Raw genomic sequence first — 26475 nt, forward strand, 5'->3', positions numbered from 1 at the left:
GGAGGGATCGAAATAGGCTAAAAGGTAGAGATAAAACGATGGATGGAAATACATTTAAAAATAATGGAAATAGGTGGGAAAAGAAAAATCTATATAAATGGATTGAGTCCTGAGTCAGTTTGTAACGAAGTAGATGACAGCAAAGCCTGGTAGGCAAGACAGAACTGCTTGACTGGCATTCTACAGAGTAAGGTGCTGATGCTGGGACTGCATTTTTTTCTTATATAAATGGTTTACAGGATGGAAACTTTGTTCATTGCCTAAGAGATGAAGTTGAATGGAGAATTATGTTCATTTCTAGTCTCCATATTTTAGTTAAGATGCAGAATTATTGAGATTAAACAGCAGCCAGCCTTATTTTATTGGCGAGCTCTTCACATATCAGCTTTAAAACTGTACCTTGGGTCACTTCAGCAAAATTGGGGTTTGTTTTAAAGGGGAGCCTGCGATCTCAGTACTGGAGAGAGGGCCAATTGCTGAAGACTGTCTAAGACCAGATCCATCCAGAGACAATTAATCACATCAGCTTCAACCGGTACTGTGATTAAATAACAATTCTGATATCAACATCGACTCACGCCACATTTCCAGTCAATTTCAAATTTCTTGAAAGACAAGCAATAGAGTCCATTACTGAAGGGCATACTTCAGAGTCTCAGGCTGCCTCATTGTCAAGTCAACCCAAAGACCTGATTATGCTGGCAGCTGAAGTGTAAACTTCTTGCTGTAGCTTTGATCTACTGGCAATGACAGCTGAGAAATTAATTAATGCAATATTACAACATACTGGTCTTTAAAATTAATAGAAAACTATCAAGCATGCTGCCCTTTTACGAATCCTGATTCTCAATTTGACAGTCCCCACTTAAGATTTATCAGCAGTGATTCCTTGGGGACTTGACTGCATGTGGAGGCCAAGCCACCAGCAACAACTGTTTTAATGGAAGAAATATTTAAATTCATGGAAATTCAAACCTCAAAGTTGTGCCCATTGACTCTGATCTCATTTGTCCTGTCACCTGGACATCAGTTCATCACTGATTTTGCTCAACCAGAACTTTCATTCCTCAGACTTTAAAATTAGCTTTTTCTCCCACATGCCATCTCCTCCCTACTCCCTGTGCATTTCAAAACATAGCTAGTTTAATTTAGCATGCTGCCACACATTTGTAGCCTAGTCTTTCCTGTGGCCCTAATTCTAGATACCCCCTCCAACCTGCTCAACCTCTGCATGCATATTTTGACAGCTGCTCTGGATCTGAGCCCCTCACTTTAATTTCCCCCTTTTTCTTCTAATTCTCCCAGTCATCATACCTTCTTACTTTTCCCCACCCTAAGATACTCTACCCTCAAATCCCAAACCTTCAACATTTAGCAGTTCCCTGTTGTGATCTCAGACTTGGCACCCTCTTAAATAATCCTACAACTTCCCTCCGTGCCTCTTAGCATCCTCTGAAAGCTCACGAAGACCTTGCATCATTATCCTTTAAAAAGGAGCAGCCCCAATTGTCCCATCCTACATTCTCCCCTTGCTTTCCACCCTGCACATCCACCAGGGCTAATCCGATCAAACTCTTGCTTCTCATTTTCTAGGTCTGACCCTTTGGACTGGCCATCACTGCCCCTCTCCACATCTCCCTCCAGAATGTACATTGGTTTGTGAACAAGGCCCTGCCATTTGAGCTTATTGTGGGTGATCAGTGTTTCATCTGCTAAGAACAGCTTGTGCTTAACCTTGCTCTACAAGTTTCCCCATCTTCAACACAATGAAATGTTCTCATTATTGACATACCCCGCACAGCTTTTCCCTATCCTAACTCTGCAACTTCCTCTAATTTGCCAACACATGTCCCATGTCTGGTCTACTCTATTTCTTCAGGACAGCTGCTCAGAAATTTCAGCTTCTCTGAAATTCCTCCACTTTTCCACAGCCCTCATCTTCTATAATTTCTAAAATAGACTTTAACCACACCTTTAATCACCTTCATTAATGCTTTTCTTATTATTGCTTTGCATCATTTCCCTTCCCTACAAACCACTTTGAAGATGTTAAAAGACACTATAGAAATGGAAATCATTCTAACAAACTGCTCCATTTACACTTCACAATTCTAAATCAAATCAACTCAAAACTCCAGAATTCCAGCCACATACTTCAAGCTATAGAGATCGCTCCTCCAGTCATAACCAGAGAAATATTTATTCATTAATGAGTATAAAGTAAATAGTAGGCCATCTTGAATGTTCCACCATTCAAGACAATTACGGCTGATCTAATAGTGGCCTCAACTCCATTTTCTTGCCTGCCCAACATAATCCCCCATAACTGTTTGCGGTGTACATAAATGATTTGGACTTAAATGTAGGGGGTAAGGCCAAGAGGTTCGCAGATGACACGGAAATCGGTGGGATGGTAAATAGTGAGGATAGCCGTAAATGCAGGATGATACAAATGGACTGGTCAGGTGGGCAGAGCAGTGGCAAATGGAATTCAACCAGGAAAAAAGTGAGGGGTAATGCGCTTGGGGAGGGCTAACAAGGCAAGGGATTACACTATGAATGGTAGGACCCTGGTAAGTACTGAAGGTCAGAGGGATTTTGGTGTGCATATCCATAGATCACTGAAAGTAGCAGGGCAGCTAGATAAGGTGGTTAAGAAGGCATATGGGATATTTGCCTTTATTAGCTGAGGCATAGAATATAAGAGCAGGGAGGTTATGCCGGAACTGTGCAAAACGCTGGTTAGGCCACAACTGGAGAACTGCGTGCAATTCTGGTCACCACATTATAGGAAGGATGTGATTGCACTGGAGAGGGGGTAGAGGAGATTATCAGGATCCTGCCTGGATTGGAGGGTCTGAGCTATGAGGAAAGATTGGATAGGCTGGAGGTGTTTTCCTTGGAGCAGCGATGGTCGAGAGGGTATCTTATAGAAGTGTATGAGATTAAGTGGGGCATAATGGTGGACGGGAAGGCACTTTTTCCATTAGTAGAGGGGTCAATAACCAGGGGGCATAGATTTAAGGTAAGAGGTAGAAGGCCAAGAGCAGGGTTGGGGAGAAATTTTATCACCCAGAAGGGCGGTGGGAGTTTGGAACTCTGCCTGAAAGGGCGGTTGAGTCAGAAACTCTTAACATTTAGGAAGTATTTAGATATTCACTTGCATTGCATTAGTCTCCAGGGCTACAGGCCAAGTGCTGGAAAACAGGATTAGTGTAGTCAGATCTTTGTTGACAGGTGAGGATACGATGGGTCAAATGGTCCCCCATTGTGCTGCTAATATCCAAGTATATAACCCTTGGCCCCCTTGTCAAAAATCAGTCAAGTATATTCAATGGCCAGCTATTGGTAGGGAATAGAATTCCAAAGACTAACGACCCTCAGAAGAAATCCCTCATCTCCGTCTTAAGCGAGACACCCCTTATATTGAAACTGCGCCTCCTAGATCTAGATCACACCTACAGTGAAACATCTTCAGAATCTACCTAGTCAAGCCCTCTCAGATTCTTATGTTTCATTAAGACTGCCTCTTAATTTTCTGAACCTGCCCAACCTTTCCTCAAGACTCATCCAAGGAATCAGCCTAGTGAACCTTCTCTGAACTGTTTCCAATGCAAGTATGTCCTTACTTAAATAAGGAGGCCAAAACAGTACACAGTACTCCAGAAGTGGTCTCATCAATACCCTGTACGGCTGTAGCAAAACTTCCCTACTTTTGTACTCCATCCTCCTTGCAATAAAGGCCAACACCCGATTGCTTTCCTAATTACTTGCTGTACTTGAATGCTAACTTAGATTCATGTACAAGGACACGTAGATCCCTCTATTCTATAGTCTCTCCCCATGGGATGTGGGAATCACTAGCAAGGCTAGTATTTGTAGTCCATCCCCAAATGTTTTGGGTCATGAGCTACCTTCTGAACTGCTACAGTCCACGTGCTGAAGGTGTTCCCACAGTGCTGTTCGTAATTAAGGTCCAGAATCTTGACCTGGTGGAAATATATTGCTGGTCCTTCATTATCAAGTCAGGACAGTGACAGACTTGGAGGTAGCAACATTCCCATGCATCTAACTTTGCTCTTCTAGGTAGAAAAGGTAGTATTGTCAAATCAACCTTGGTGAGTTGCTGCAATCTAGCATATGGTACACAGCAGCCCCATTAGACTGGTGGTGGAGGGAATAAATGTTAAGGTGGAAGATGGGATGCCAAGCAGACTGCCTTAATCTGGATGGTGTTCAGCTTTCAGTGTTGTTAAAGCTGCACTCATTCAGACATTCCACTCGCTCAACTTGTGCCTTGTTGGTGGTGAAAAGGCATTGGGAGTCAGATGATTAAGTTTCTCATCACAAAGTACCTAGCCACTGACCTGATCCTTTACTCTACACTATTTATGTGGCTGGTTCAGTTAAGCTACTGGTTAATTGTGAACCCCAAAATGGTGATGATGGACAATTAGACAATGGTAATCGCATGCAATAGCTTCTCTTCACACCACACCACCATACCTGAGGGCTAGAGTCCCTCATTGATCTGTCCATGGCCCCTTTTTCTCATCTACATGCTACCCTTTGGCAACATCATGCAATGTCAGAATCCACATGTATGCTAATGACAGTTTCCTCAACACCACCTCCCTCTACTCGACTGCCCATGATGTCAGACTGCTTGTTCAACATCAGTCCTCAAAGAGATGAAGGTTCCCCCAATATTGCTGAAGACCAAATCACTTTGTGGCTCCATTTCCACCCACCGATTCCATTTCCATCTGACAGTTGTCTCAAGGCTGAACCAGGCTGTTTGCAACCTCAGCATCCTATCTGATCCCAAGCTGACATGTTAACTTTATATTTTCTAACACCAGGACTGCCTATTCCCACCTCCATAATACCACCTGTTTCCACCCCCACCTCAGCCCATCATCCATGCTATTGTTACCTTCAGAGTAGACTATTCAAATGCACTTTTGGCTAGCCTCTTCCATTCTCCATAAATTTAAGCTCACCCAAAACTCTATCTATATCCTAACATGCCATTCCATTCACCAAACACTCCTGAGCTCATTGACCTGACCTACACAGTCTCCCACTCCACAATTACCTCCATTTTAAAATTCTCATCAGTGCTCAAATCATCCCGCAGCCTACCCTCTCCCTACTACAAATCTCTTCCAATCTCATGGCCCTCAGAACTCTGCATTCCTCCAATTCTAGCATCTTACAGCCATTTCTTCAGTTATCTTAGGCCCAAAGTTTGAACTGCATTGCCCACCCACCCCAGCCTCAGCACCTGTTTTTTCCTTTTCTAAGATGCCCCTTAAAGCCTACCTCTGGTAAAGCTTGGTCACCTGCCCGAACATCTCCTTTGCTCTGGTGTCAATTTTTGCTGCTCCTGTATAACATCTTGGAAAGTTTATGTTGAAGGTACCACATTAATGCATTTTGTTGGCATGCATCTCAAAAGTATATTATTTCTGCAAGAACCTCAAATGCAAATGTCAATCACTAATGCTAGTGGCTCATGGGATGTGGGCATCACTGGCTAGGCCATCATTTATTGCCCATCTCTAATTGCCCTTCAACTGCAGGCCAGGGCACATAGGTACACCCATAGTGCAGTTAAGGAGAGAGTTCCAAGATTTTGACCCAGTGACAGTGAAGGAGCGGTGATATATTTCCAAGTCAGGGTGCTGAGTGGCTTGGCAGGCAGGGGGAGGGAGACAACTTCTAGGTGTTGTTCCCATGTAGCTGCTGCCCTTGTCCACCTAGATGATAGCAGCTGTGCGTTTGGAAGGTGCTGTTTAAGGAGCCTTGGTGAGTTCCAGCAGTGCTTCTTGTAGATGGTGCATACTGCTGCCACTGGGCTTCAGTGGTGGAAGGAATGAACGTTTGTGGATGGGGTGCCAATTAGGTGGGCTTTGACCTGGATGGTGTCAAGCTTTGAGTGTTGTTGGAGGGGAATCCACTGGTTGGAGTGCATTTGTCTCAATTCCCACTGACTCCAGTTTTGGTCGGGATCCTTGATGTCACAGTCGGTCAAATGCTGTCCTGATGTCAAGGGCAGTCACTCTCACCTCAAGTTCAGCTTTTTAGTTAATGTTTGAACCAAGGTTGTGATGAGGTCAGGAGCTAAGTGACCCTGCTGGAACCCAAACTGAGCATCAGTGAGCAGGTTATTGCTAAGCAAGTGCTGCTTGATAGCACTGTTGATGACCCTTTCCATCACTTTACTGATGATCGATAGTAGGCTGATGGGGCAATAACTGGCCAAATCGGATTTGTCCTGCTTTCTGTGTACACGACATACTTGGGCAGTTTTCCAGATTGCCGGTAGATGCCGATGTTGTAGCTGTACTGATAAGCTTGGCTAGGGGCACAACCAGTTCTGGAACACAAGTCTTCAGTACTATTGCCGGAATATTGTCAGGCCCCACAGCCTTTGCAGCATACTGTGCCTTCAGCCGTTTCTTGATATCACGTGGATTGAATTGAATTGGCTGAAGGCTGGCATTTGTGATGTTGGGGATCTCTGAAGGTCGAGAAAGATCATCCTCTTGACACTTCTGGCTGAAGATTTTTGCAAATGCTTCAGCCTCATCTTTCACACTGAATTGCTGGGGTCCCCCAACATTGACGATGGGGATTTGTGGAGCCTCCTTCCCCAGTGAGTTGTTTAATTGTCCACTATCATTTACAACTGGATGTGATTGGACTGCAAAGCTTAAATCTGATCCACTGGTGTTGGAATCGCTTAGCTCTAAAAAAAAAATGCTGCTTATGCTGTTTGGCATGCAAGTAATCCTGTGTTGTAGCTTCACCAGGTTGATATTTTTAGTTATGCCTGGCGCTGCAACTGGCATACCCTCCTGCACTCTTCATTGAGCCAGAGTTGATCCCTTGGCTTGGGGGTAATGGTAGAGTGGGGTATATGCCATGAGGTTATAGATTGTGGTTGAGTACAATTCTGTTGCTACTGCTGGCCCAGAGTACCTCATGGTTACCCATTCCCAAGTTGCCAGATCTGTTCAAAATCTATCCCAGTTAGAAGAGTGGTACTGCCGCACAACACGATAGAGGGTATCCTCAATGTGAAGACGGAACTTAGTATCGCCACAGTCCTTGTGGAGACAGTCATGGGCAGATGCATCTGCTGCAGGCAGGTTATTGAGGACGAGGTCAAGTATGTTTTTCCCTCCTGTTTCCCTCACCGCCTGCTGCAGAACCAGTCTAGCAGCAAGTCCTTTAGGACTTGGCCAGCTCAGGCTGTAGTGATGCTACTGAGCCACTCTTGGTGATGGACATTGAAATCCTCCACCAGAGCACATTCTGCACCCTTGCCAGCCTCACTGCTTCCTCCAAGTGGTATTTAACATGGAGGAGTACCAATTCATCAGCCGGGGGGGGGGGGGGGGGGCAGCAGCAGTACGTGTTTAACAGGAGGTTTCCTTTTTCAGGTGTGCTGCACTATTGGAGGGTCCTTGTTTAATCTGATGCCATGAGACTTCATGGGGTCCAGAGTAGAGGTTGATGACTCCCTGGGCCAATTATATACCACTGTGCTGCCACCTCTGCTGAGTCTATGCTGCCGGTGGGACAAGACATTCCCAGGGATGCTAATATCTGGGACATTATCCATAAGGTAGGATTCCATGAGTATGACTGTCAAGCCACTGGCTTGACTAGTCTGTGAGACACCTCTCCCAATTTTATCACAAGGCCTCACATGTTAGTAAGGAGGGCTTTGCAGGGTGGACTGGGCTAAGTTTGCTGTTGTCAATTCCAGTGCCTAGGTCGATGCCAGTTTCATTCCCAATTGACTTAGTTTTATCAAACTGCGAAAAAAAAACGAATGCATTTCAGAGGGCATGTAAGAGTCAACCACATTGCTGTGTCTGGAGTCACATGTAGACCAGACCAGGTAAGTACAGCAGATTTCCTTCCCTCAGGGAACCAGATGGGTTTTTACAATGGTCATCATTTGACTTTTAATTCCAGATATTTTATTGAATTCAAATTCCACCATTTGCCACAGTGGGATTCGAGCCCAGGTCCTGAGAGTTGAGTGACAATACTGCCACCCCACTGCCTCTCCCAAATGTTAAAATGTTGCAGTATATTCTACCATAATTTGTCTTCAAATTTTGCCTTTGACAACTGGATGTAAACAGCCAATCCTGCAGCTGAGCCTGTCCAGTACATATTTCAAGGAAAATGAAATCAATTAAACAAAAAATTACTCATGCTAGCTCCTGCCAGTAAATAAGCATATTACAGGCAGAATTGCAGATGTTCCACCAAGCACTATGTCAGCTGAGACAGAAATATACTCTGGCCAAGATTGAATCATACTCCAGCTGATTTTCATCTCTCAAGTTCAAATTGCCATCATCTTTAAAAAGGCAATTAATAAGCAAATGTGTCAGTGACAGTTTTAATCACTTGCTTTATTATTGACAATTGCTGATCTGCAAAAGCACCATTGTACAGTAGGATTCCATAAACATCCTAGAGGATTAACATTGGCCAGCAGCTCAGCTCAAGCAGCCATAGCAACATCCTTACAACAGGAGGACAAAAGCTTGATGTGCATCACGTGGCTCATCTGACCCCTCAAGGCCACTATCTACAAGGCTCAAGTTAGTAAAACATTTGAGTTGTTTGGATGGGTGCACCCACAACAATCAAGAATCTCTACAATACCCAGGACAAAATCTGCTTGATAGTGACCTGTAACTCAATATCCATCCTCTCCACCAGAATAATGTGTTTGTAAGATGTACAGAATGGACAACAGCAACTCAGAGCTTTGTTTAACAGCAACTTACAGCCCCCTGACCATTAACAGTAGAACAGCAATGGCATGGGAATACCATCAACTAGTTACACACTGACTAGGACTTCGTACCTTTATTCCTTCGTCATTGGGTCAAATTTCTGGATTTACCTATGTAACACCATCACAAAGGCCATAATAGTTCCAGGTGGCAACCTAGCATCTTCTCAGAAGAACTAAGGATAATAAATGCAACTTTCATGCATATCTCACATCCAGGAACAACTTTTTAAAAAAAGTCTGATTGTGAACTGAAGTTTGTGTCCCTATTCACCACCAGGGCCAACTTTGTTTGACATGCATGAGTTGGGAAAGCAGGGCAGGGAAAAGTTAGAGATGCTCAAAAGTGAGAAAACTGACAACAGCTTGAGCTGTATTTATAAAAAGTTAATTTTTGGTGTAGGGAAAAAAACTTGGCAAGGTGATGATCTTTCAGATTGCATAAATCAAGATTTTTTTTTAGGTTCATTTTAACAGGTGCACCTCACCATGCAAGCTAATCTCTGCAATAACTAGATAGTGGTTATAGTTTGGAAACATTAAAGCATGATAAATTGGGACTTGGGAGCATGCAACTTAACTAAAGAAAAGTAAATTGTCACTTATGAACTTACAGGGGTTTTCCTCAGTTATACCAAGACGACATCACAGTTAACTCACCCCCATGGATCAACATGAACACATGCACTAAATATTAATTTTTCTCAAATGTAGGTTTTTGATGGATGGAGACAGAAAATTGAGGTTAAAGGCATCTTTTAAACTGCAAGTTCAATAAGAACGTTCAAAACAATCACCATGGAGGACAACAGAACATTTTATAATTTAGGAAAGCTTCAGGCCACTGTTCTACAACACCATTATAGGAAAATATAATAGCATCAACAATTAAAGCTATAGTGTGGCAAGTGTCCCTTACAAGTCCTATCAATGCTCACCTGTGACTCCACTTAATCCTTCATATATTCTTAATTTCACTATTTGCTCTGAACTCCAATTGACCTTACACATCATCATTGCTAAAACTGACTTCCAGAAGCTTGGTTTTTCTCCTACTGACACTTTCCTAATCCTCAACTACTCTACGAAGCCTATAAATGGAGAAGCCTCTTCCATCACCTTATATTGGACAGACTATGTGGCAAAGCTTATCATTCCAAGTATTGACAGTGAGTTTCTTCATATATTCCAAGTAAAATTTTAGGTGGCATATGTTTTGAGGAAATCTCAGATAATCTACCCATGAACCCTATTGAACAGACTGGACAGAAGAACATCTTGCTACACCTTGAGCAAACCCTGTGGAATTAGACTGGACTCTATAACAAACAGAAAGAGTGTATCAAATTAAAGAGGTTCACACAAAAATTCCAGTGAAGACCCAGAAAAAAGGCTGCTTTCCTTTCCAGATCTCTCTAGTAAGCCATTACACAAGGCTCAGCTGTTATATATCTATGCTAAACCAACTGGGGATTTTTACCATGCTTACAGAGCCATTGTGAACCAAGAAATGCACCCTGATGTGTCTTCAGGCCAGAGGGCAGGAATTAACAGAGAAACAAAAATCCTACAAGTATAATGGGCCTATACTTTCTGGAGCTTAGAAGAATGAGAGAAGATCTCACCGAGACAAAAGATTCTGAGGGGGTTCAGCAGGATCGATGCTGAGGTTTTTCCCTGGCAGGAGATTTTGAACTAGGGACAGTCTGAAATGGCTGCCTCCTTATCCTGAGATGAACAGAAATTTCTTCATCTATAAATGATTTTTAACCTTACAATAATTTGGGACAAATCTGATGGTCAACCAGGCAGAAGACCTTTAGTGCTAGGGACTAAAACTTTTGCAAATCTTATAAACACTAACATGCACTCTTCAAGTTCCCTTGACTTTACAATAAATAAGTTGCTGGTTGGGTATTTCCCACTTTAACCATCCCATTGCCCTTTGACAATTTAATCAAAAATAGGGACCCCTGCACAGTGGGCACAACCACCCAGAATTAAGTCATGGCTGCTCAAACTTTATTCAGTCTGGAGATTTACAGCTATCAGTCTGGACTAGAATGGAACCAAGGCAATTTAGAAATGCTATCTAACTTACAAATTTTAAAATATATATTGTCCATTCCAAAGTCAAAGCTGTTTAATTCAAATTTTATTTAGCTCCAAACTCCCACTGTGTCATGCCTATTACTTAATTCAAATTACTGGAAACATTGTGCAAGAAAACAATTATCAAGATAAGACTATGCTGCACTGTGCTCCAGCTGCAATGGAGTACTGGAAAAATGGCTAAGTCTACAAATGAGCAAGTCTAGGAGCACAGCCACAACTACCTCCAAAAAGGTCCCACCATTGATGTTCCTGATCTGTCCATCCTCCCACACCCCACTCAACTTGTGCCATTCTATTCCACACATCTCCTGGCAACAAATGAAGCTAGTGACAGGTGATATGGGAAGTGAAAAACACAGGGTTGCACCACTTCATGATAATAGTGTACCAAAGAACTACTGCATTAAATCACCTCAATATCAACTGGTCCAAATTGTTGCTTATGCTTTCATTCAAATCAATTAGCGAAAAAAGATAAAAATTAGTGACAGGAAATATAGAAATCACTAGGTAAACAATTTCATATCAAATTCAAAATCTACTGAAACATTTAACAAACTGAATGAAACATGAAAAAACTGATTGCTAACTAAATGCAAGTGACTCATACAGTACTTAGTGACTACCAAGACATCAGAGGGCAAAACATCGATCTGAAACATTAATTCTCGTTTCTCTCTCCAGAGGCTGCAGGTATGTGTTTTTATTTCAGATTTCCAGCATCTGCAATATTTTGCTTTTAGAGATAGGCACTTGGTGGATAGGACTGAGGGTTTGGAAACTCAAGATTATGTATTAACAGTGAGTGAGCAGAGGATGGGAACAGTCAGCAGCTTGGTGTGGAGTTTCTGCCAGCACCTGAACAACATGGTTTGTGTTGCCATAATTAGTTGACACATCCATAAGGTGTTGCATAAGGGGCTGGACAGCACAGTAATGGTCGTGGAGTGGAGGGCGATAGCAGAAAAGCAGAGCCAGTGTCACCAAATGTACACATGGAAGCTGATAATTGGCAAAAAAAAACAATGGGGACATGAGGGAAATCCTTTTCACACAGCAAGTGGCTAGGATATGGAAGGTACTGCCCGAGATTGTGGTGGAGGCATGGTCACTTGAGTCTTTCAAAAAGGGAATTGGATTTTTATCTGAAAAAGAAAAAAATTGCAGGGATATGCAGAAAAGGTTGGGGGGGGGCGGGTGGTACAAGATGAATTGCTCCTTCAGAGGGCCAGTACAGATACAATGGGCCAGATGGCCTCCTCCTGTGCTGTAACCGTTCTATGAGCGACCTCATCCTTCAGCACGAGGATAAACATATTGAGGAGGAATAGGAAAGACCAAGTTACATGCATACCACTTTTAGTTCATGGAAATTTACATTAGAGGTAAATATACAGGAGTATTTGGGATAGAATCATAGAATAGTTACAGTGCAGGCCAATCAGCCCATTGTATCCATGCCTGCTCCCTGACATCAATTTAGCTAGTCCCACTGCTCTAACTGTTCCCCAAAGCCCTGCAGATTTTTCTCCACAGATAGTTATCCAATCCCCTTTTGAAAGCCTCAATCAAATCTGCCTCCACCACACCCAAGCAGCGCTTGCCAGATCACCACCTCTTGCCGCAAAAATATTTTCATATCTGAAGACAACATTAATCCAAGTGATGAACCTCTTTGCTCTTTAAAATAATTTACTAGGTTGGATAATAGTAGAAATATTAGGGATACCCATGACAATAGGCAGCTGTAATAAGGGTATCAGGGTACTACAGATAAGCTTTGAGGTGCCAGACATTTTCTTAACCTCAACATATCAAAGTCAGCATCATAATGAGTCGTAGATTTGAACATGAGAATATATTTACAAATACACAACCAAGTCTTGACAGTTTTCCTGAGCCCAGGGGAAACTGCAGGCAAATCACCCCAAGGCTCTTGTCTGGTAACTGGCACAAAGGAAAAGATAGGCAGTCACCTGGGATGAAGCCTCTCAGAAATGATACTGCATAGTGGAGTTAAACAGAAAATGAGCGGTGGGGGGGGGGGGGGGGGGTGGTGATGTAATCACGGCATGTCAAAAATTTTAAATGGTAGCACTTATTTCTACATAAACTCAATTTTTGCATAGAAGTTCTCATTTCTCGCCATAGTTTTTCTTGCCATTAAACATTACTTTTCTTTCCTCATTAAGACCAACGCTGTCTGCAGCCCGAGTTCAATTCCTGGGATCAGCAAGCTCTGAGCACAGCATTCTTGCTGCATTACACACCGAATCTAGACAGTCTCCTCTAAACGAATGCAACGTTCAAGGAACGCCGTCAAATTGTGCTGAGACCATTCCTACCAACAATTAAAACTATCTTTCCAAAACCAACGATTCGAGTGACTCGAGGATACACTCACTTTGCAGCTACCTGACGCCTGCTTTAACCTGGGGTGTGGTTCCTATTGTAACGAGCGAGTGAACAAGACCCGACGTCTGCAAATCGCTGACAGACAATAGCGCAGTACAAGAAAAGAATGTTTGCAGCCTGAAGTTGAAAGCCTCCTCCATTCATATTTTTGTCTATGAAACAATGTTTACAAATAAAGCAGCGTGTAACGAAAACCTCCCATCCACACTTCTGTTAAAATTAAGTTAGGGTCTCTAAAATCCGCAGAAACCTTACCAGTTCGGGTTCAAATCGCCTATCAGCACATCTCTCGACGTCTTAACCTCGTTGCACAGCCAAGTTAAACACGCCCTTCCAACCCACCCACCCTACTCCTGGCTGCAATACTTCAAATCCCTCGGCATCACATACGGGAGGGGGAGGGGAAGTTAAAAACCATAGCTTTGTTTTTAAAAGTACAGAGACACGTACAAGAGCGCAAGACGCCAAGGAACGCGATATGATTTGCTGTTCTTTTTTAAAAGTGGGTCAGCGACAGACATTATGGTACAAAAGATGTCGGACAAACCAATTTCGAATATCCATGTGAATAAACAGTGCAATAAACATCACATACAAAAGACATGCCCTACAAAAGTCTCCCCTTTAACACCTGGGAACTTGCGCCAAATTTAGTCAAGCAAAAACCTGACGCTCTTACAGAAATGCACCAGAGCCCCAAATTCCTCCATCACCATTCCTGGGTCTGGTCTGTCCCACCAACAAAACAGACACAGGTGGCAGTCAGAAGGGTCTTGGAGTCCTCAACATGGATTCCAAACCCCATAAGTCTCATGCAAGGACACAGTCCATCACCAAGACTGGCTTAGCAGTCCTGACAAGAGGCCCAAAGGACATACCTGCCAGACCAGGTTTGCAGATGGTGCAAGGACCGACATGGTCACATTTTCATCCATCTGCCACCTCTGCCCATAACAAGTGACTATTGCACAGGTCTGAGACCAGGTTCCATCTTCACAGAGAAGACTTTTGATCATGTTGCATGGGGGAACCATGCTAAATGGGATTGATTCAAAACAAATCCAGAAGCTCAAAACTGGCCATTCACAAGAAGCTATAGGCCATCAGCTGTAAAATTGTACTCAACCACATTCTAACCCCATGGCCCGGCATATCCCTCACTCCACTACTGCCATCAAACCTAGTGACCAACCCTTCTGGGGAAACTACAACACATGCAAGATAAAGTACAAAAGCAGTATGCCACAAAGAGCAAAGCAATTCCACGACCAATAGGTCAGGTTAAAGCTCTGCAGTCCTGCCACATCTAGTGATTAGAGATGGAGAATTAAGCAACAGGAGGAAGCAGCAGCTTCATACTCTGAATGGCTGGCAGAGCCTAGGATGCAAGTACAAAAAACAAGGTTGAAGTGTTTGCAACTATCTTCAGACAGAAGTGCCGAGTGGATGATCCATTTCGGTCTGCTGAGGACTCCAGCATCACAGGTGCCAGTTTTCAGCCAACTCAATTCACTCCAAGAAGAAACAGCTGAAGGCAATGGATACCCCAACAAATTGACTATTGCTGAAAACCAGTGCTCCAAAACTAGCCACACCTCTAGCCAAATTGTTCCAATATAGCTATACACTGGCATCTACCTGACAACATCAAGTATGTCCTGCCCACAAGCAGGACAAATCCAATCTGACAAATTACTGCCCACCAGCCTGCTCTCTATCTAAATGATAGTAGAGGTTTTATAGCCCAGTGACAGGGCTATAAAACGGCACTAACGTGCCAATAATCTGCTTAATGCTCAGTTTGCAAAGGAAGATGGTGTGGTTATTGGGAGCCAATTATCTCAGCCCCAGGACATTGCTGCAGGAGTTCCTCACAAGAGTATACTACACCTAAATATTTTCAGTTACTTCAATGACCTCCCCTCCATCACAAGGTCAGAAGTGGGAACGTTCACTGATGATTGCAGTGTTCACATTCACAATTCCTCAGATAATGAATCTGTATGTGCCCACATGCACCAAGACCTGGATGATGTTCAGGCTTGGGCTGATAAGTGACAAGTAACATTCAAGCTACACAAGTGCCCAGAAATGACCATCTCCAACAAGAGAGTCTAACTACATTCCTTTGACATTTTACAGTATTACCATCGCTGAATCTCCCACCATCAACATCCCTGGGGAGAGGGGTTACCGTTGACCAGAAACTTAACTAGACCAACCATACTGTGATCAGTTACAAAAGCAACTCATGGACTAGGAATTCTGCAGCGAGTAACACCTCCTGGCTCACCAAAACCTCTCCTCCATCCACAAGGTGCAAATCAGAAGTATCTTGCATACTCCCCAGGGGTCTGGATGAGTGCAGTTCCAACAACCCTCAAGTTTGACACTTTGCAGGTCAAAGCAGCCCACTTGAGCGGCAACCTATCCAACAACTTAAACATTCATTCCCTCCACCACCAGCACACAGATTCAGCAGTGTTCACCACATATAAGATGCACTGCAGCAACTCAACAAGGCTCCTTCAACAGCACCTTCCAAACTCATGATCTTACCATCTAGAAGGACATGGGCAGCAGTTGAATGGGAACACGAGCACCTGCAAGTTCCCCTTCAGGACACACAACACCCTGACTTGAAACTATATTTCTTTCAGAATCACAGGATCAAAATCCTGGAACTCCCTAACACTGTGGGTGTACCTACACCGGATGGACTCAATAGTTCGTGGCAGCAGCTCATATCACTTTCTCAGGTGCAATGATGGTTGAGCAATAAATGCTAGCCTTGTCAGCATGCTCACATCACATGAATGAAAGAAACCTCGACTTTGACCACCTCTATTAAATTTGCCGATAATCTTCCCTGCCCTAAGGACAACAACCCAACTATTCTAGTATCTCAACACATTGGGAGTTCCTCATACTTGCTCTGGTAAATCTCCCTGATGAGGCCTTGACATCCCTCTAAAGCGTGCTGTCCAGAATTGGACATTATACTGTAACTAAAGTCTAACCAGCAATTTGTACTTTGAACAATAATTACCTCAATAAGCTTTTATGTAATTGGAGCAAATCAACAAAAATTGAAATTTGTAGTTTCATTTACCTTTCGGGGAGAAACCAGAGTGAGTACAAGCATAAAAGGGGGGTGGAGAAATCAAAAAATTCTCACCCAAAGTTAAAAGATATGAAGTGTATAATCACAAACAACTGTTCAATCCGAGTTAATCACACCGTTTTAAAAGGAAAGTAAATGCACAGGGAAATAACAAACTGGATGATCTTAGTACAGTTGCTAATACTTTCCCTCTGAGTCAGGATATTGTGGATTATGCCACATTGTCTAGACTAGCAGTCTAGTGTAGGACAGAGTGAATATTACATTAAACATTACATTAAAGTCTGTACCTTTTGGTGAATGTAAATGATTCCAAGGCACACTGCGTAAAAAAAGTGGTTTTACTAATGTCAGGACCAACATTCAGCCCAAAACAAAAGTTATTCATTTTAATTGATGCTGATTGGACCTTGCTGTACTAAAACGTCTAATGACACGTGCTCCAAAAGGTACTTCCAGAGGATAAGAGAAAAGGTTTGTATTTATGCAGTCTTCCTGTAAAGCACTTTTGAAATAATCATTACTGTAATAAGATTTTATAGGAAAGGTCTTCTCATGAAGGATTAAAAAGGAAGAGAGAAGCTGAAATCCATTGTGCACAGGTACCATGGGCAAAATGGCCTCCAATTGGGCAAAAAGTGCTGAAAATTAGCATTGGTAACAGTGAACTTGACATCATGGAGTTTGAATGGGGAATCGGCAGCTGTTAAGGGATGTTGAAGGCCAGCTGCTGGCATCTACCTTCAAACATCCTGTATTATTCAAGCAGACTTCCAGCAGAAACTAAGGGGACCACACAGCAAATGCAGGGACAAGGAGGCCATGACACACTAAACGCCACATCCCCCCCAATCCCTCAAAATAGGGAGCTGCAGGCCCAGGAGCAGAGTGCCACCCCCCACCCAGGGGAGATGGGTGAGAGGGGGAAGACCGACAGTATCTCCTGCGGGGGACAGGTGAGGGGGGGGGGGGGGGGGGGGGGGGGAGAGAGAAGGGGGGGGTGGTGGTGGTGGTGGGGGGGGAGAGAAGGGGGGGGTGGTGGTGGTGGTGGTGGGGGGGGGAGAGAAGGGGGGGGGTGGTGGTGGTGGTGGTGGGGGGGGGAGAGAAGGGGGGGGTGGTGGTGGTGGTGGGGGGGGAGAGAAGGGGGTGGTGGGGGTGGCGGGGGGGCGGAGAGAAGGGGGTGGTGGGGGTGGCGGGGGGCGGAGAGAAGGGGGTGGTGGGGGTGGCGGGGGGGGGAGAGAAGGGGGTGGTGGGGGTGGCGGGGGGGGAGAGAAGGGGGTGGTGGGGGTGGCGGGGGGGGAGAGAAGGGGGTGGTGGGGGTGGCGGGGGGGAGAGAAGGGGGGTGGTGGGGGTGGCGGGGGGGAGAGAAGGGGGTGGTGGGGGGGGGCGGGGGGAGAGAAGGGGGTGGTGGGGGTGGCGGGGGGGAGAGAAGGGGGTGGTGGGGGGGCGGGGGGGAGAGAAGGGGGTGGTGGGGGGGGCGGGGGGGAGAGAAGGGGGTGGTGGGGGGGGCGGGGGGGAGAGAAGGGGGTGGTGGGGGGGGCGGGGGGGGAGAGAAGGGGGTGGTGGGGGGGGCGGGGGGAGAGAAGGGGGTGGTGGGGGGGGCGGGGGGGAGAGAAGGGGGTGGTGGGGGGGGCGGGGGGGGAGAGAAGGGGGTGGTGGGGGGGGCGGGGGGGAGAGAAGGGGGTGGTGGGGGGGGCGGGGGGGAGAGAAGGGGGTGGTGGGGGGGGCGGGGGGGAGAGAAGGGGGTGGTGGGGGGGGCGGGGGGGGAGAGAAGGGGTGGTGGGGGGGGCGGGGGGGAGAGAAGGGGGTGGTGGGGGGGCGGGGGGGAGAGAAGGGGGTGGTGGGGGGGGCGGGGGGGAGAGAAGGGGGTGGTGGGGGGGGCGGGGGGGAGAGAAGGGGGTGGTGGGGGGGGCGGGGGGGAGAGAAGGGGGTGGTGGGGGGGCGGGGGGGAGAGAAGGGGGTGGTGGGGGGGGCGGGGGGGGAGAGAAGGGGGTGGTGGGGGGGGCGGGGGGGAGAGAAGGGGGTGGTGGGGGGGGCGGGGGGAGAGAAGGGGGTGGGGGTGGGGCGGGGGGGAGAGAAGGGGGTGGGGGTGGGGGCGGGGGGGAGAGAAGGGGGTGGGGGTGGGGGCGGGGGGGAGAGAAGGGGGTGGGGGTGGGGGCAGGGGGGGAGAGAAGGGGGTGGGGGTGGGGCAGGGGGGGAGAGAAGGGGGTGGGGGTGGGGGCAGGGGGGGAGAGAAGGGGGTGGGGGTGGGGCAGGGGGGGAGAGAAGGGGGTGGGGGTGGGGGCAGGGGGGGAGAGAAGGGGGTGGGGGTGGGGGCAGGGGGGGAGAGAAGGGGGTGGGGGTGGGGGCAGGGGGGGAGGAGAAGGGGGTGGGGGTGGGGGCGGGGGGGGAGAGAAGGGGGTGGGGGTGGGGGCGGGGGGAGAGAAGGGGGTGGGGGTGGGGGCGGGGGGGAGAGAAGGGGGTGGGGGTGGGGGCGGGGGGGGAGAGAAGGGGGTGGGGGTGGGGGCGGGGGGGAGAGAAGGGGGTGGGGGTGGGGGCGGGGGGGAGAGAAGGGGGTGGGGGTGGGGCGGGGGGAGAGAGGGTGGGGGTGGGGGGGGAGAGAAGGGGGTGGGGGTGGTGGCGGGGGGGAGAGAAGGGGGTGGGGGTGGTGGCGGGGGGGAGAGAAGGGGGTGGGGGTGGTGGCGGGGGGGAGAGAAGGGGGTGGGGGTGGTGGCGGGGGGGAGAGAAGGGGGTGGGGGTGGTGGCGGGGGGGAGAGAAGGGGGTGGGGGTGGTGGCGGGGGGGGAGAGAAGGGGGTGGGGGTGGTGGCGGGGGGGAGAGAGAAGGGGGTGGGGGTGGTGGCGGGGGGGAGAGAAGGGGGTGGGGGTGGTGGCGGGGGGGAGAGAAGGGGGTGGGGGTGGTGGCGGGGGGGAGAGAGAAGGGGGTGGGGGGTGGTGGCGGGGGGGGAGAGAAGGGGGTGGGGGTGGTGGCGGGGGGGAGAGAAGGGGGTGGGGGTGGTGGCGGGGGGGGAGAGAAGGGGGTGGGGGTGGTGGCGGGGGGGAGAGAAGGGGGTGGGGGTGGTGGCGGGGGGGAGAGAAGGGGGTGGGGGTGGTGGCGGGGGGGAGAGAAGGGGGTGGGGGTGGTGGCGGGGGGGAGAGAAGGGGGTGGGGTGGTGGCGGGGGGAGAGAAGGGGGTGGGGGTGGTGGCGGGGGGGAGAGAAGGGGGTGGGGGTGGTGGCGGGGGGGAGAGAAGGGGGTGGGGGTGGTGGCGGGGGGGAGAGAAGGGGGTGGGGGTGGTGGCGGGGGGGAGAGAAGGGGGTGGGGGTGGTGGCGGGGGGGAGAGAAGGGGGTGGGGGTGGTGGCGGGGGGGAGAGAAGGGGGTGGGGGTGGTGGCGGGGGGGAGAGAAGGGGGTGGGGGTGGTGGCGGGGGGGAGAGAAGGGGGTGGGGGTGGTGGCGGGGGGGAGAGAAGGGGGTGGGGGTGGTGGCGGGGGGAGAGAAGGGGGTGGGGGTGGTGGCGGGGGGGAGAGAAGGGGGTGGGGGTGGTGGCGGGGGGAGAGAAGGGGGTGGGGGTGGTGGCGGGGGGAGAGAAGGGGGTGGGGGTGGTGGCGGGGGGGAGAGAAGGGGGTGGGGGTGGTGGCGGGGGGGAGAGAAGGGGGTGGGGGTGGTGGCGGGGGGGAGAGAAGGGGGTGGGGGGTGGTGGCGGGGGGGAGAGAAGGGGGTGGGGGTGGTGGCGGGGGGGAGAGAAGGGGGTGGGGGTGGTGGCGGGGGGGAGAGAAGGGGGTGGGGGTGGTGGCGGGGGGGAGAGAAGGGGGTGGGGGTGGTGGCGGGGGGGAGAGAAGGGGTGGGGGTGGTGGCGGGGGGGAGAGAAGGGGGTGGGGGTGGTGGCGGGGGGGAGAGAAGGGGGTGGGGGTGGTGGCGGGGGGGAGAGAAGGGGGTGGGGGTGGTGGCGGGGGGGAGAGAAGGGGGTGGGGGTGGTGGCGGGGGGGAGAGAAGGGGGTGGGGGTGGTGGCGGGGGGGAGAGAAGGGGGTGGGGGTGGTGGCGGGGGGGAGAGAAGGGGGTGGGGGTGGTGGCGGGGGGGAGAGAAGGGGGTGGGGGTGGTGGCGGGGGGAGAGAAGGGGGTGGGGGTGGTGGCGGGGGGGAGAGAAGGGGGTGGGGGTGGTGGCGGGGGGGAGAGAAGGGGGTGGGGTGGTGGCGGGGGGGAGAGAAGGGGGTGGGGGTGGTGGCGGGGGGGAGAGAAGGGGGTGGGGGTGGTGGCGGGGGGGAGAGAAGGGGGTGGGGGTGGTGGCGGGGGGGAAGAGAAGGGGGTGGGGGTGGTGGCGGGGGGGAGAGAAGGGGGTGGGGGTGGTGGCGGGGGGGAGAGAAGGGGGTGGGGGTGGTGGCGGGGGGAGAGAAGGGGGTGGGGGGTGGTGGCGGGGGGGAGAGAAGGGGGTGGGGGGTGGTGGCGGGGGGGAGAGAAGGGGGTGGGGGTGGTGGCGGGGGGGAGAGAAGGGGGTGGGGGTGGTGGCGGGGGGGAGAGAAGGGGGTGGGGGTGGTGGCGGGGGGGAGAGAAGGGGGTGGGGGTGGTGGCGGGGGGGAGAGAAGGGGGTGGGGGTGGTGGCGGGGGGGAGAGAAGGGGGTGGGGGTGGTGGCGGGGGGGAGAGAAGGGGGTGGGGGTGGTGGCGGGGGGAGAGAAGGGGGTGGGGGTGGTGGCGGGGGGGAGAGAAGGGGGTGGGGGGTGGTGGCGGGGGGGAGAGAAGGGGGTGGGGGTGGTGGCGGGGGGGAGAGAAGGGGGTGGGGGTGGTGGCGGGGGGGAGAGAAGGGGGTGGGGGTGGTGGCGGGGGGGAGAGAAGGGGGTGGGGGTGGTGGCGGGGGGGAGAGAAGGGGGTGGGGGTGGTGGCGGGGGGGAGAGAAGGGGGGTGGGGGTGGTGGCGGGGGGGGAGAGAAGGGGGTGGGGGTGGTGGCGGGGGGGAGAGAAGGGGGTGGGGGTGGTGGCGGGGGGAGAGAAGGGGGTGGGGGTGGTGGCGGGGGGGAGAGAAGGGGGTGGGGGTGGTGGCGGGGGGGAGAGAAGGGGGTGGGGGTGGTGGCGGGGGGGAGAGAAGGGGGTGGGGGTGGTGGCGGGGGGAGAGAAGGGGGTGGTGGTGGTGGCGGGGGGAGAGAAGGGGGTGGGGTGGTGGCGGGGGGGAGAGAAGGGGGGTGGTGGTGGTGGCGGGGGGGAGAGAAGGGGGTGGTGGTGGTGGCGGGGGGGAGAGAAGGGGGTGGTGGTGGTGGCGGGGGGGAGAGAAGGGGGTGGTGGTGGTGGCGGGGGGAGAGAAGGGGTGGTGGTGGTGGCGGGGGGGAGAGAAGGGGGTGGTGGTGGTGGCGGGGGGGAGAGAAGGGGGTGGTGGTGGTGGCGGGGGGGAGAGAAGGGGGTGGTGGTGGTGGCGGGGGGGAGAGAAGGGGGTGGTGGTGGTGGCGGGGGGGAGAGAAGGGGGTGGTGGTGGTGGCGGGGGGGAGAGAAGGGGGTGGTGGTGGTGGCGGGGGGGAGAGAAGGGGGTGGTGGTGGTGGCGGGGGGAGAGAAGGGGGTGGTGGTGGTGGCGGGGGGAGAGAAGGGGGTGGTGGTGGGGGGGAGAGAAGGGGGTGGTGGTGGGGGGGAGAGAAGGGGGTGGTGGTGGGGGGGAGAGAAGGGGGTGGTGGTGGGGGGGAGAGAAGGGGTGGTGGTGGTGGTGGGGGGGAGAGAAGGGGGTGGTGGTGGTGGTGGTGGGGGGGAGAGAAGGGGGTGGTGGTGGTGGTGGGGGGGAGAGAAGGGGGTGGTGGTGGTGGTGGGGGGGAGAGAAGGGGGTGGTGGTGGGGGGGAGAGAAGGGGGTGGTGGTGGGGGGGAGAGAAGGGGGTGGTGGTGGGGGGGGAGAGAAGGGGGTGGTGGTGGTGGTGGGGGGAGAGAAGGGGGTGGTGGTGGTGGTGGGGGGGAGAGAAGGGGGTGGTGGTGGTGGTGGGGGGGAGAGAAGGGGTGGTGGTGGTGGTGGGGGGGGAGAGAAGGGGGTGGTGGTGGTGGTGGGGGGGAGAGAAGGGGGTGGTGGTGGTGGTGGGGGGGAGAGAAGGGGGTGGTGGTGGTGGTGGGGGGGAGAGAAGGGGGTGGTGGTGGTGGTGGGGGGGAGAGAAGGGGGTGGTGGTGGTGGTGGGGGGGAGAGAAGGGGGTGGTGGTGGTGGTGGGGGGGAGAGAAGGGGGTGGTGGTGGTGGTGGGGGGGAGAGAAGGGGGTGGTGGTGGTGGTTGGGGGGAGAGAAGGGGGTGGTGGTGGTGGTGGGGGGAGAGAAGGGGGTGGTGGTGGTGGTGGGGGGGAGAGAAGGGGGTGGTGGTGGTGGTGGGGGGGAGAGAAGGGGGTGGTGGTGGTGGTGGGGGGGAGAGAAGGGGGTGGTGGTGGTGGTGGGGGGGAGAGAAGGGGGTGGTGGTGGTGGTGGGGGGGAGAGAAGGGGGTGGTGGTGGTGGTGGGGGGGAGAGAAGGGGGTGGTGGTGGTGGTGGGGGGGAGAGAAGGGGGTGGTGGTGGTGGTGGGGGAGAGAAGGGGGTGGTGGTGGTGGTGGGGGGGAGAGAAGGGGGTGGTGGTGGTGGTGGGGGGGAGAGAAGGGGTTGGTGGTGGTGGTGGGGGGGAGAGAAGGGGGTGGTGGTGGTGGTGGGGGGGAGAGAAGGGGGTGGTGGTGGTGGTGGGGGGGAGAGAAGGGGGTGGTGGTGGTGGTGGGGGGGAGAGAAGGGGGTGGTGGTGGTGGTGGGGGGGAGAGAAGGGGGTGGTGGTGGTGGTGGGGGGGAGAGAAGGGGGTGGTGGTGGTGGTGGGGGGGAGAGAAGGGGGTGGTGGTGGTGGTGGGGGGGAGAGAAGGGGGTGGTGGTGGTGGTGGGGGGGAGAGAAGGGGGTGGTGGTGGTGGTGGGGGGGAGAGAAGGGGGTGGTGGTGGTGGTGGGGGGGAGAGAAGGGGGTGGTGGTGGTGGTGGGGGGGAGAGAAGGGGGTGGTGGTGGTGGTGGTGGGGGGGAGAGAAGGGGGGGGTGGTGGTGGTGGTGGGGGGGAGAGAAGGGGGGGGTGGTGGTGGTGGTGGGGGGGAGAGAAGGGGGTGGTGGTGGTGGTGGGGGGGAGAGAAGGGGGTGGTGGTGGTGGTGGGGGGGAGAGAAGGGCGTGGTGGTGGTGGTGGGGGGGAGAGAAGGGGGTGGTGGTGGTGGTGGTGGGGGGGAGAGAAGGGGGTGGTGGTGGTGGTGGTGGGGGGGAGAGAAGGGGGTGGTGGTGGTGGTGGGGGGGGAGAGAAGGGGGTGGTGGTGGTGGTGGGGGGGAGAGAAGGGGGTGGTGGTGGTGGGGGGGAGAGAAGGGGGTGGTGGTGGTGGGGGGGAGAGAAGGGGGGGGTGGTGGTGGTGGTGGGGGGGAGAGAAGGGGGTGGTGGTGGTGGTGGGGGGGAGAGAAGGGGGTGGTGGTGGTGGTGGGGGGGAGAGAAGGGGGTGGTGGTGGTGGTGGTGGGGGGGAGAGAAGGGGGTGGTGGTGGTGGTGGTGGTGGTGGGGGGGAGAGAAGGGGGTGGTGGTGGTGGTGGTGGGGGGGAGAGAAGGGGGTGGTGGTGGTGGTGGTGGGGGGGAGAGAAGGGGTGGTGGTGGTGGTGGTGGGGGGAGAGAAGGGGGTGGTGGTGGTGGTGGTGGGGGGAGAGAAGGGGGTGGTGGTGGTGGTGGGGGGGAGAGAAGGGGGTGGTGGTGGTGGTGGGGGGGAGAGAAGGGGGTGGTGGTGGTGGTGGGGGGGAGAGAAGGGGGTGGTGGTGGTGGTGGGGGGGGAGAGAAGGGGGTGGTGGTGGTGGTGGGGGGGAGAGAAGGGGGTGGTGGTGGTGGTGGGGGGGAGAGAAGGGGGTAGTGGTGGTGGTGGGGGGAGAGAAGGGGGTAGTGGTGGTGGTGGGGGGGAGAGAAGGGGGTAGTGGTGGTGGTGGGGGGGAGAGAAGGGGGTAGTGGTGGTGGTGGGGAGAGAAGGGGGTGGTGGTGGTGGTGGGGGGGAGAGAAGGGGGTGGTGGTGGTGGTGGGGGAGAGAGAAGGGGGTGGTGGTGGTGGGGAGAGAAGGGGGTGGTGGTGGGGGGGAGAGAAGGGGGTGGTGGTGGGGAGAGAAGGGGGTCGTGGTGGTGGGGGGGAGAGAAGGGGGTGGTGGTGGTGGTGGTGGTGGTGGGGGGGAGAGAAGGGGGTGGTGGTGGTGGTGGGGGGGAGAGAAGGGGGTGGTGGTGGTGGTGGTGGGGGGGAGAGAAGGGGGTGGTGGTGGTGGTGGGGGGGAGAGAAGGGGGTGGTGGTGGTGGTGGGGGGGAGAGAAGGGGGTGGTGGTGGTGGTGGGGGGGAGAGAAGGGGGTGGTGGTGGTGGTGGGGGGGAGAGAAGGGGGTGGTGGTGGTGGTGGGGGGGAGAGAAGGGGGTGGTGGTGGTGGTGGGGGGGAGAGAAGGGGGTGGTGGTGGTGGTGGGGGGCAGAGAAGGGGGTGGTGGTGGTGGTGGGGGGGAGAGAAGGGGGTGGTGGTGGTGGTGGGGGGGAGAGAAGGGGGTAGTGGTGGTGGTGGGGAGAGAAGGGGGTGGTGGTGGTGGTGGGGGGGAGAGAAGGGGGTGGTGGTGGTGGTGGGGGGGAGAGAAGGGGGTGGTGGTGGTGGTGGGGGGGAGAGAAGGGGGTGGTGGTGGTGGGGAGAGAAGGGGGTGGTGGTGGGGAGAGAAGGGGGTGGTGGTGGTGGTGGGGAGAGAAGGGGGTGGTGGTGGTGGGGAGAGAAGGGGGTGGTGGTGGGGGGGAGAGAAGGGGGTGGTGGTGGTGGTGGTGGTGGGGAGAGAAGGGGGTGGTGGTGGTGAGAGAAGGGGGTGGTGGTGGTGGTGGTGGGAGAGAAGGGGGTGGTGGGGGAAAGATGAGGGCGGGGGAGAGAGAGGGATGGGGAAGACCAGCACACAGTCTCTCCTCGCGGACAAAGAGGGAGGGGAAGCGACATTGTATCTGCCCTGGGGGAAGAGAAAGAGGAGAACGTAGTGTCGCCCCCCCGGGAGAGATCGGGGTGGGGGGGGAACCCAACACACACTGGATGCCCCCGCGGAGAGAGGGATCACGCGCTTTGGGACCAACTGTGGGCACAGAAACATTTCATGAGCTCCGACCGCAGCAGCAGTCTAAAATACTAACTCACCGGTCACTGCGCCGTAGGAGAAGGGAAACTGCTTCTCCTAACTGCAGCTCACTAACTCGCTCTTCCCCCGCCCCGCCCGATCACTATTAATATGGCGGAAGAGGGAGCGGCGCCGGCGTCACGTCAGAAGAGCGGGGCGGGATTAGAGTCTCATCGGAAATTGCGTAGTGCGTTACGTCATCGCGGATGAACACTTCCGGGATCTCTTTGCAGGTTACTTGGTCTGGTACCCTTGTTAACGGTGGGAGTATAAAAACAAAAAAACTGCGGATGCTGGAAATCCAAAACAAAAACAGAATTACCTGGAAAAACTCAGCAGGTCTGGCAGCATCGGCGGAGAAGAAAAGAGTTGACGTTTCGAGTCCTCATGACCCTTCGACAGAACAGTTCTGTCGAAGGGTCATGAGGACTCGAAACGTCAACTCTTTTCTTCTCCGCCGATGCTGCCAGACCTGCTGAGTTTTTCCAGGTAATTCTGTTTTTGTAACGGTGGGAGTATGTTTGAAATTTGTAGCTTGTAACAGGGAGGAAGTGCTGCGTACTTTTTTTTCCCCTTGGGTGTATTTTCGGAAGCGAATCTCATTATTTCATAATTCTATTGGATTTATTTTATCCTGAGGTTGTGAGGAACAGGCTACTTTCTGTGGTAATTGTCATGTGTACTCTCTCTGCCTGAAGGCAGGACCTTCGCCCAAAGTCTTCTCCATGTCGCTCTATCCTGTGTCAATCTTTTAATTTCCCAATAACTTCCTTCAACTTTCAAGCCATCTAACGTTGACATTTGCTTCCTTACTCTTGCTCTTTTTCCTTGAAATCTTCCCTCCATAACATCTCTTACGAGTCTGTTTCCTCTCAAGATGTGCCCTGCCCAGTCTCAGCGCTTTTTTCTAATTACGTTCAG

General features: G+C 52.8%; 1 protein-coding gene across 3 annotated transcripts in view; it reads right to left on the bottom strand.

Annotated features, from left to right (window-relative positions):
- LOC121278923 (ras-related protein Ral-A) overlaps positions 1-25710 on the bottom strand; it is an 85567-nt gene extending 59857 nt beyond the window's left edge. Inside the window, exon 1 of one of the 3 annotated variants that reach the window (XM_041189471.1) lies at positions 25575-25710. The gene's annotated coding sequence lies outside the window, so the exon portion shown is untranslated. Of the gene's footprint in view, positions 1-13615; positions 13667-25574 lie in introns of those variants that run through there. The other 2 variants (XM_041189470.1, XM_041189472.1) reach the window with 2 other exon arrangements.
- Positions 25711-26475: the final 765 nt, after the last annotated feature.

This window comes from Carcharodon carcharias, chromosome 6 (assembly GCF_017639515.1).
Source record: "Carcharodon carcharias isolate sCarCar2 chromosome 6, sCarCar2.pri, whole genome shotgun sequence".
Classification (NCBI taxonomy): Eukaryota; Metazoa; Chordata; class Chondrichthyes; order Lamniformes; family Lamnidae; genus Carcharodon; species Carcharodon carcharias.